The following is a 12,061-nucleotide window of genomic DNA, read 5'->3' on the forward strand; positions in this document are numbered from 1 at the left end:
TTTAAGTACCCTAGCTCGTAATAGAACTGAAATAAGCAAATTCGGAATAAAATTATGGCCTAACGTAACCTGGTACACATACTACGTTCCGGTGTCTAACTTGCCCAGGATAAGCACATAAGTTTGATGGTGAGGCTTTAACTTATCTAAATTGCCCAGGATAAGCACAAGTACGATTAGTTCTGACTTTTATAAATAAAAATTTGTTGACCAGAGACCAAACCTCGCATATCCTAATGAACAAAATTATTCATCATAAACAAAAAACCGTACCTAAATTGTACAAGGTTCTCATTTACCAATGTAAGAGTGGGAAATCTTCAATGAGTTTCAATTTGGCACCCCAATCTCCTTTAGGGTATAAAAATCTGCCAAGTTACAAAGATTTTGGTTCCTTAATTAAAACGGAAGCTCTTTTCATACCAGTATTTACACAGGGCCTTCTTCAACGCTCAGTCATTTTCTTACCCTCCAGTCTGTGACAATAACCTTTTTCTTTAATTGTATCAAATGTTTCGTGCATGTTTTCTCATTGATAAACCCCTGCTGTACATTTCTGGGTATTAAGAAAAGCTAGGTTTCTAGACAGCTATTTCCTCATCTAAATTAAATTAATGGGACAGGTATGGCGGTTGGGTAATGGAGGATTACTTTACAGTACTTCGATATTTAGATAACAACGGGGATGTGTCAATGATACAATTTTCTACTTTATTAAAATCTGATTGATCGTATACTAACTATATTCTTTTACAGAGACGAACATAACTGACTCCCATATTCAAGAAGTTCGAGCTGAGCAGATTCATGAAGTTCACGCTGAGAATGTCGTGCAGAATATAACGAACATTGATGGTACGTTTGATTTATCAGGATATTCAGAGTTGAAATAATATGAATATTGACTATGAACCTACACTTGATTTTAGCAAAGTGTTTGAAGAAAGCAATCTCTTAACATTACTCTTGAAACTGTCTTGATATTGCCCCACTTTTAATCTTAAGGATGATTAGTATAAGTTTTAAGTACCCTAACTCGTAATAGAACTGAATAGGCAAAATCGGAATAAAGTTATGGCCTAACCCTAACCTGGTACACATACTACGTTCCGGAGTCTAACTTGCCCAGGATAAGCACATAAGTTTGATGGTGAGGCTTTAACTTATCTAACTTGCCCAGGATAAGCACATTAGTTTGATGGTGAGGCTTCAACTTATTTACATTGCCCAGGATAAGCACAAGTACAATTAGTTCTGACTTTTATAAATAAAACTTTGTTGACCAGAGACCAAACCACGCATATCCTAATGAACTAAATTATTCATCAGAAACAAAAAAACTTTACATAAATTGTACAAGGTTTTCATCTACCAATCTAAGAGTGGGAAATCTTCAATGAGTTTCAATTAGGCACCCCATCTAAAAATCTGTCAAGTTACAGATATTTTGGTTCCTTAATTAAAAATGGAAGATCTTTTCATACCAGTATTTGCACAGGGCCTGCCTCACCGCTCAGTCATTTCTTACCCTCCGGTCTTTGACACAAGCCTTTTCTTTAATTGTATCTTATGTTTCATGCATGTTTTCTTATTGATAAAGCCCTGCTGTATATTTCTAAGTGTTAAAAAAACATAGGTTTCCAGACAGTTATTTCCTCATCTAAATTAAATTAATGGAACAGGTATGGAGGTTGGGTAATGGAGGATTACTTTACAGTTCTTCAATATTTAGATAACAACGGGGATGTGTCAATGACACAATTTTCTACTTCATAAAAATCTTATTGATTGTATACAAACTATATTCTTCTACAGAGACGAACATAACTGACTCTCCGACTCAAGAAGTTTAATAGAGTTATAAATCTAAACATTACATATAAACCAAAACTTGTTTCTAGCTAGTTGCTTATCAGCAAATTTAATATAGAACTTGAATTAAAATTATTTCGCTTCCAACATGTATTTGCTTTTGTCACTAATATGGTAAAGTAAGATGGGAAAATTATCTATTTTTGACACTTCGATTTAGTTTTTCAACTAAAGATTATAATGTATCTCATTTTAATATTTAACCAAATGTGCAATGTGAAAATAGCACAATTTTTTTACGCTACAATGCCTAATCTGAAAACTCATTTTTATAAATAAAATATTTCTTTTGTACAGAGACAAGCATAACTGACTCCCATATTCAAGAAGTTCGAGCTGAGCAGATTCATGAAGTTCACTCTGAGAATGTCGTGCAGAATATAACGAACATTGATGGTACGTTTGATTTATCAGGATTTTCAGAGTTGAAATAATATGAATAATGACTATGAACCTAAACTTGATTTTAGCAAAGTGTTTGAAGAAAGCAATCTCTTAACATTACTCTTGAAACTGTCTTGATATTGCCTAGGCTTTACCTTATCTAACTTGCCCAGGATAAGTGCATAAGTTTGATGGTGAGTTATCTAACTTGCCAAGGATAAGCACATAAGTTTGATTATGAGGCTCTAACTTATCTAACTTGCTCAGGATAAGCACATAAGTTTGATGGTGAGGCTTTAACTTATCTAAATTGCCAAGCATAAACACACTTAATTTGATGATGAGGCTTCAACTTATCTACATTGCCCAGGATAAGCACAAGTACAATTAGTTATGTCTTATAAAAAAAAAAACTTGTTGACCAGGGACCAAACCACGCATATCCTAATGAACTAAATTATTCATCAGAAACAAAAAAACTTTACTTAAATTGTACAAGGTTTTGATTTACCAATCTATGAGTGAGAAATCTTCAATGAGTTTCAATTTGGCACCCCAGCTAAAAATCTGTCAAGTTACAAAGATTTTGGTTCCTTAATTAAAAATGGAAGCTCTTTTCATACCAGTATTTGCACAGGGTTTGCCTCACCGCTCAGTTATTTCTTACTCTCCAGTCTTTAACACAAGCCCCTTTCGTTAAATGTATCTAATGTTTCATGCATGTTTTCTTATTGATAAAGCCCTGCTGTATTTCTCTGAGTGTTAAGAAAACCTAGGTTTTCAGACAGTTATATCCTCAACTAAATTAAATTAATGGAACAGGTACGGGGGATGAGTAATGGAGGATTACTTTACGGTACTTAGATCTTTAGATAACAACGGGGATGTGTCAATGACACATTTTTCTACTTAATAAAAATCTGATTGATTGTATACAAACTATATTCTTCTACAGAGACGAACATAACTGACTCTCATACTCAAAATGTTTAATAGAGTTATAAATCTAAACATTAAAATATAAACCAAAACTTGTTTCTAGCTAGTTGCTTATCAGCAAACTTAATCTAGAACTTGAAATAAATTTAATTCGCTTCCAACATGTATTTGCTTCTGTCACTAATATGGTATTGTGCAATGGAAGAATTATCTATTTTTATCACTTCACTTTAGTTTTTCAACTAAAAAATATAATGTATCTCATTTTAATATTTAACGAAATGTGCAATGTGAAAATAGCACAATTTTTTTTTTACGCTTCTATTCCCAATTTGAAAACCCATTTGCATAAAGAAAATATTACTTTCGTACAGAGACAAGCATAACTGACTCCCATATTCAAGAAGTTCGAACGGAGCAGATTCATGAAGTTCACGCTGAGAAGGTCGTGCAGAATGTTACGAACATTGATGGTAGGTTTGATTTATCAGAATTTCCAGAATTGAAATAATATAAATATTGACTATGACCCTACACTTGATTTTAGCAAAGTGTGTAAAGAAAGCAATCTCTTAACATTACTCTTGAAACTGTCTTGATATTGCCCCACTTTTAATCTTAAGGAAGATTAGTATAAGTTTTAAGTACCCTAGCTCGTAATAGAACTGAAATAAGCAAATTCGGAATAAAATTATGGCCTAACCGTAACCTGGTACACATACTACGTTCCGGTGTCTAACTTGCCCAGGATAAGCACATAAGTTTGATGGTGAGGCTTTAACTTATCTAACTTGCTCAGGATAAGCACATTAGTTTGATGGTGAGGCTTTAACTTATCTACATTGCCCAGGATAAGCACAAGTACAATTAGTTATGTCTTATAAAAAAAAACGTGTAGACCATAGACCAAACCACGCATATCCTAATGAACTAAATTATTCATCAGAAACAAAAAAATTTTACTTAAATTGTACAAGGTTTTCATCTACCAATCTAAGAGTGGGAAATCTTCAATGAGTTTCAATTAGGCACCCCATTTAAAAATCTGTCAAGTTACAGATATTTTGGTTCCTTAATTAAAAATGGAAGATCTTTTCAAATCAGTATTTGCACAGGGCCTGCCTCACCGCTCAGTCATTTCTTACCCTCCGGTCTTTGACACAAGCCTTTTCTTTAATTGTATCTTATGTTTCATGCATGTTTTCTTATTGATAAAGCCCTGCTGTATATTTCCAAGTGTTAAAAAAACCTAGGTTTCCAGACAGTTATTTCCTCATCTAAATTAAATTAATGGAACAGGTATGGAGGTTGGGTAATGGAGGATTACTTTACAATACTTCGATATTTAGATAACAACGGGGATGTGTCAATGACATAATTTTCTACTTTATAAAAATCCTATTGATTGTATACAAACTATATTCTTCTACAGAGACGAACATAACTGACTCTCCGACTCAAGAAGTTTAATAGAGTTATAAATCTAAACATTACATATAAACCAAAACTTGTTTCTAGCTAGTTGCTTATCAGCAAATTTAATATAGAACTTGAATTAATTTTATTTCGCTTCCAACATGTATTTGCTTCTGTCACTAATATGGTATTGTGAAATGGAAGAATTATCTATTTTTATCACTTCACTTTAGTTTTTCAACTAAAAAATATATTGTATCTCATTTTAATATTTAACGAAATGTGCAATGTGAAAATAGCACAATTTTTTTTACGCTACTATGCCCAATTTGAAAACTCATTTTTATAAACAAAATATTTCTTTCGTACAGAGACAAGCATAACTGACTCCCATATTCAAGAAGTTCGAGCTGAGCAGATTCATGAAGTTCACGCTGAGAAGGTCGTGCAGAATGTTACGAACATTGATGGTAGGTTGGATTTATCAGAATTTCCAGAATTGAAATAATATAAATATTGACTATGACCCTACACTTGATTTTAGCAAAGTGTGTAAAGAAAGCAATCTCTTAACATTACTCTTGAAACTGTCTTGATATTGCCCCACTTTTAATCTTAAGGATGATTAGTATAAGTTTTAAGTACCCTAACTCGTAATAGAACTGAAATAGGCAAAATCGGAATAAAGTTATGGCCTAACCCTAACCTGGTACACATACTACGTTCCGGAGTCTAACTTGCCCAGGATAAGCACATAAGTTTGATGGTGAGGCTTTAACTTATCTAACTTGCCCAGGATAAGCACATTAGTTTGATGGTGAGGCTTCAACTTATTTACATTGCCCAGGATAAGCACAAGTACAATTAGTTCTGACTTTTATAAATAAAACTTTGTTGACCAGAGACCAAACCTCGCATATCCTAATGAACAAAATTATTCATCAGAAACAAAAAACTGTACTTAAATTGTACAAGGTTTTCATTTACCAATGTAAAAGTGGGAAATCTTCAATGAGTTTCTTCAATTTGGCACCCCAATCTCCTTTAGGGTATAAATATCTGCCTAGTTACAAAGATTTTGGTTCCCTAATTAAAACGGAAGCTCTTTTCATACCAGTATTTACACAGGGCCTTCCTCACCGCTCAGTCATTTTCTTACCCTCCAGTCTGTGACACTAACCTTTTTCTTTAATTGTATCAAATGTTTCGTTCATGTTTTCTCATTGATGAACCCTTGCTGTACATTTCTGGGTGTTAAGAAAAACTAGATTTCCAGACAGCTATTTCCTAATCTAAATTAAATTAATGGGACAGGTATGGGGAATGGGTAATGGAGGATTACTTTACAGTACTTCGATATTTAGATAACAACGGGGATGTGTCAATGACACAATTTTCTACTTTATAAAAATCTGATTGATCGTATTCTAACTATATTCCTTTACAGAGACGAACATAACTGACTCTCAGATTCCAGAAGTTTATTAAAGTTTAATAAATCCAAACATTACATATAAACCAAAACCTGTTTTTAGCTAGTTGCTTATCAGAAAACTCAATCTAGAACTTGAATTAAAATTATTTCGCTTCCAACATGTATTTGCTTTTGTCACTAATATGGTAATGTAAGATGGGAAAATTATCTATTTTTGTCACTTCGATTTAGTTTTTCAACTAAAGATTATAATGTATCTCATTTTAATATTTAACCAAATGTGCAATGTGAAAATAGCACAATTTTTTTACGCTACAATGCCTAATCTGAAAACTCATTTTTATAAATAAAATATTTCTTTTGTACAGAGACAAGCATAACTGACTCCCATATTCAAGAAGTTCGAGCTGAGCAGATTCATGAAGTTCACTCTGAGAATGTCGTGCAGAATATAACGAACATCGATGGTACGTTTGATTTATCAGGATTTTCAGAGTTGAAATAATATGAATAATGACTATGAACCTAAACTTGATTTTAGCAAAGTGTTTGAAGAAAGCAATCTCTTAACATTACTCTTGAAACTGTCTTGATATTGCCTAGGCTTTACCTTATCTAACTTGCCCAGGATAAGTGCATAGGTTTGATGGTGAGTTATCTAACTTGCCAAGGATAAGCACATAATTTGATTATGAGGCTTTAACTTATCTAACTTGCTCAGGATAAGCACATAAGTTTGATGGTGAGGCTTTAACTTAATTTGATGATGAGGCTTCAACTTATCTACATTGCCCAGAATAAGCACAAGTACAATTAGTTCTGACTTTTATAAATAAAAATTTGTTGACCAGAGACCAAACCTCGCATATCCTAATGAACCAAATTATTCATCATAAACAAAAAACTGTACTTAAATTGTACAAGGTTCTCATTTACCAATGTAAGAGTGGGAAATCTTCAATGAGTTTCAATTTGGCACCCCAATTTCCTTTAGGGTATAAAAATCTGCCAAGTTACAAAGATTTTGGTTCCTTAATTAAAGCGGAAGCTCTTTTCATACCAGTAATCACACAGGGCCTTCCTCACCGCTCAGTCATTTTCATACCCTCCAATCTGTGACACTAACCTTTTTATTTAATTGTATCAAATGTTTCGTGCGTGTTTTCTCATTGATAAACCCCTGCTGTACATTTCTGGGTATTAAGAAAAGCTAGGTTTCTAGACAGCTATTTCCTCATCTAAACTAAAATAATGGGACAGGTATGGGGGTTGGGTAATGGAGGATTACTTTACAGTACTTCGATATTTAGATAACAACGGGGATGTGTCAACGATACAATTTTCTACTTTATTAAAATCTGATTGATCGTATACTAACTATATTCTTTTACAGATACGAACATAACTGACTCCCATATTCAAGAAGTTAGAGCTGAGCAGATTCATGAAGTTCACGCTGAGAATGTCGTGCAGAATATAACGAACATTGATGGTACGTTTGATTTATCAGGATATTCAGAGTTGAAATAATATGAATATTGACTATGAACCTACACTTGATTTTAGCAAAGTGTTTGAAGACAGCAATCTCTTAACATTACTCTTGAAACTGTCTTGATATTGCCTAGGCTTTACCACCTTATCTAACTTGCCCGGGATAAGCGCATAAGTTTGATAGTGAGTCATCTAACTTGCCAAGGATAAGCACATAGGTTGATGGTGAGGCTTTAACTTATCTAACTTGCTCAGGATAAGCACATAAGTTTGATGGTGAGGCTTTAACTTATCTAACTTGCTCAGGATAAGCACATAAGTTTGATGGTGAGGCTTTAACTTATCTAACTTGCTCAGGATAAGCACAAGTACAATTAGTTATGTCTTATAAAAAAAAACGTGTTGACCATAGACCAAACCACGCATATCCTAATGAACTAAATTATTCATCAGAAACAAAAAAACTTTACTTAAATTGTACAAGGTTTTCATTTACCAATCTATGGTGAGAAATCTTCAATGAGTTTCAATTTGGCACCCCAGCTAAAAATCTGTCAAGTTACAAAGATTTTGGTTCCTTAATTAAAAATGGAAGCTCTTTTCATACCAGTATTTGCACAGGGTCTGCCTCACCGCTCAGTTATTTCTTACTCTCCAGTCTTCAACACAAGCCCCTTTCTTTAAATGTATCTAATGTTTCATGCATGTTTTCCTATTGATAAAGCCCTGCTGTGTTTCTCTGAGTGTTAAGAAAACCTAGGTTTTCAGACAGTTATTTCCTCAACTAAATTAAATTAATGGAACAGGTATGGGGGATGAGTAATGGAGGATTACTTTACGGTACTTAGATCTTTAGATAACAACGGGGATGTGTCAATGACACATTTTTCTACTTAATAAAAATCTGATTAATTTTATACAAACTATATTCTTCTACAGAGACGAACATAACTGACTCTCATATTCAAAATGTTTAATAGAGTTATAAGTCTAAACATTAAAATATAAACCAAAACTTGTTTCTAGCTAGTTGCTTATCAGCAAACTTAATCTAGAACTTGAAATAAATTTAATTCGCTTCCAACATGTATTTGCTTCTGTCACTAATATGGTGTTGTGCAATGGAAGAATTATCTATTTTTATCACTTCACTTTAGTTTTTCAACTAAAAAATATAATGTATCTCATTTTAATATTTAACGAAATGTGCAATGTGAAAATAGCACAATTTTTTTACGCTTCTATGCCCAATTTGAAAACCCATTTGCATAAAGAAAATATTTATTTCGTACAGAGACAAGCATAACTGACTCCCATATTCATGAAGTTCGAACGGAGCAGATTCATGAAGTTCACGCTGAGAAGGTCGTGCAGAATGTTACGAACATTGATGGTAGGTTTGATTTATCATAATTTCCAGAATTGAAATAATATAAATATTGACTATGACCCTACACTTGATTTTAGCAAAGTGTGTAAAGAAAGCAATCTCTTAACATTACTCTTGAAACTGTCTTGATATTGCCCCACTTTTAATCTTAAGGAAGATTAGTATAAGTTTTAAGTACCCTAGCTCGTAATAGAACTGAAATAAGCAAATTCGGAATAAAATTATGGCCTAACGTAACCTGGTACACATACTACGTTCCGGTGTCTAACTTGCCCAGGATAAGCACATAAGTTTGATGGTGAGGCTTTAACTTATCTAAATTGCCCAGGATAAGCACAAGTACGATTAGTTCTGACTTTTATAAATAAAAATTTGTTGACCAGAGACCAAACCTCGCATATCCTAATGAACCAAATTATTCATCATAAACAAAAAACTGTACTTAAATTGTACAAGGTTTTCATTTACCAATGTAAAAGTGGGAAATCTTCAATGAGTTTCAATTTGGCACCCCAATCTCCTTTAGGGTATAAAAATCTGCCAAGTTACAAAGATTTTGGTTCCTTAATTAAAACGGAAGCTCTTTTCATACCAGTATTTACACAGGGCCTTCTTCAACGCTCAGTCATTTTCTTACCCTCCAGTCGGTGACACTAACCTTTTTCTTTAATTGTATCAAATGTTTCGTTCATGTTTTCTCATTGATAAACCCCTGCTGTACATTTCTGGATATTAAGAAAAGCTAGGTTTCCAGACAGCTATTTCCTCATCTAAACTAAATTAATGGGACAGGTATGGCGGTTGGGTAATGGAGGATTACTTTACAGTACTTCGATATTTAGATAACAACGGGGATGTGTCAATGATACAATTTTCTACTTTATTAAAATCGGATTGATCGTATACTAACTATATTCTTTTACAGAGACGAACATAACTGACTCCCATATTCAAGAAGTTCGAGCTGAGCAGATTCATGAAGTTCACGCTGAGAATGTCGTGCAGAATATAACGAACATTGATGGTACGTTTGATTTATCAGGATATTCAGAGTTGAAATAATATGAATATTGACTATGAACCTACACTTGATTTTAGCAAAGTGTTTGAAGAAAGCAATCTCTTAACATTACTCTTGAAACTGTCTTGATATTGCCCCACTTTTAATCTTAAGGATGATTAGTATAAGTTTTAAGTACCCTAACTCGTAATAGAACTGAATAGGCAAAATCGGAATAAAGTTATGGCCTAACCCTAACCTGGTACACATACTACGTTCCGGAGTCTAACTTGCCCAGGATAAGCACATAAGTTTGATGGTGAGGCTTTAACTTATCTAACTTGCCCAGGATAAGCACATTAGTTTGATGGTGAGGCTTCAACTTATTTACATTGCCCAGGATAAGCACAAGTACAATTAGTTCTGACTTTTATAAATAAAACTTTGTTGACCAGAGACCAAACCTCGCATATCCTAATGAACAAAATTATTCATCAGAAACAAAAAACTGTACTTAAATTGTACAAGGTTTTCATTTACCAATGTAAAAGTGGGAAATCTTCAATGAGTTTCTTCAATTTGGCACCCCAATCTCCTTTAGGGTATAAATATCTGCCTAGTTACAAAGATTTTGGTTCCCTAATTAAAACGGAAGCTCTTTTCATACCGGTATTTACACAGGGCCTTCCTCACCGCTCAGTCATTTTCTTACCCTCCAGTCTGTGACACTAACCTTTTTCTTTAATTGTATCAAATGTTTCGTGCGTGTTTTCTCATTGATAAACCCCTGCTGTACATTTCTGGGTATCAAGAAAAGCTAGGTTTCCAGACAGCTATTTCCGCATCTAAACTAAATTAATGGGACAGGTATGGCGGTTGGGTAATGGAGGATTACTTTACAGTACTTCGATATTTAGATAACAACGGGGATATGTCAATGACTCAATTTTCTACTTTATAAAAATCTGATTGATCGTATTCTAACTATATTCCTTTACAGAGACGAACATAACTGACTCTCAGATTCATGAAGTTTATTAAAGTTTAATAAATCCAAACATTACATATAAACCAAAACCTGTTTTTAGCTAGTTGCTTATCAGAAAATTCAATCTAGAACTTGAATTAAAATTATTTCGCTTCCAACATGTCTTTGCTTTTGTCACTAATATGGTAATGTAAGATGGGAAAATTATCTATTTTTGTCACTTCGATTTAGTTTTTCAACTAAAGATTATAATGTATCTCATTTTAATATTTAACCAAATGTGCAATGTGAAAATAGCACAATTTTTTTACGCTACAATGCCTAATCTGAAAACTCATTTTTATAAATAAAATATTTCTTTTGTACAGAGACAAGCATAACTGACTCCCATATTCAAGAAGTTCGAGCTGAGCAGATTCATGAAGTTCACGCTGAGAATGTCGTGCAGAATATAACGAACATTGATGGTACGTTTGATTTATCAGGATTTTCAGAGTTGAAATAATATGAATAATGACTATGAACCTACACTTGATTTTAGCAAAGTGTTTGAAGAAAGCAATCTCTTAACATTACTCTTGAAACTGTCTTGATATTGCCTAGGCTTTACCTTATCTAACTTGCCAAGGATAAGCACATAAGTTTGATTATGAGGCTTTAACCTATCTAACTTGCTCAGGATAAGCACATAAGTTTGATGGTGAGGCTTTAACTTATCTAAATTGCCAAGGATAAACACACTTAATTTGATGATGAGGCTTCAACTTATCTACATTGCCCAGGATAAGCACAAGTACAATTAGTTATGTCTTATAAAAAAAAAAACTTGTTGACCAGAGACCAAACCACGCATATCCTAATGAACTAAATTATTCATCAGAAACAAAAAAACTGTATTTAAATTGTACAAGGTTTTCATTCACCAATCTAATAGTGGGAAATCTCCAATGAGTTTCAATTTGGCACCCCATCTAAAAATCTGTCAAGTTACAGATATTTTGGTTCCTTAATTAAAAATGGAAGCTCTTTTCATACCAGTATTTGCACAGGGCCTGCCTCACCGCTCAGTCATTTCTTACCTTCCAGTCTGTAACACAAGCCTTTTTCTTTAATTGTATCTAATGTTTCACGCATGTTTTCTTA

The 12,061-nt window shown here is 33.5% G+C and overlaps 1 long non-coding RNA gene across 1 annotated transcript; it reads left to right on the forward strand.

The window, feature by feature from the left end:
* Window positions 1-8,497: 8,497 nt before the first annotated feature.
* LOC144424312 (uncharacterized) lies at window positions 8,498-11,308 on the forward strand. The gene is made up of 3 exons (XR_013476614.1): window positions 8,498-8,933; window positions 9,856-9,954; window positions 11,287-11,308. It is a non-coding gene; the product is annotated as an uncharacterized LOC144424312 (long non-coding RNA).
* Window positions 11,309-12,061: the final 753 nt, after the last annotated feature.

The sequence above is a fragment of the Styela clava genome, chromosome 1 (assembly GCF_964204865.1).
Source record: "Styela clava chromosome 1, kaStyClav1.hap1.2, whole genome shotgun sequence".
In the NCBI taxonomy this organism is placed as follows: Eukaryota; Metazoa; Chordata; class Ascidiacea; order Stolidobranchia; family Styelidae; genus Styela; species Styela clava.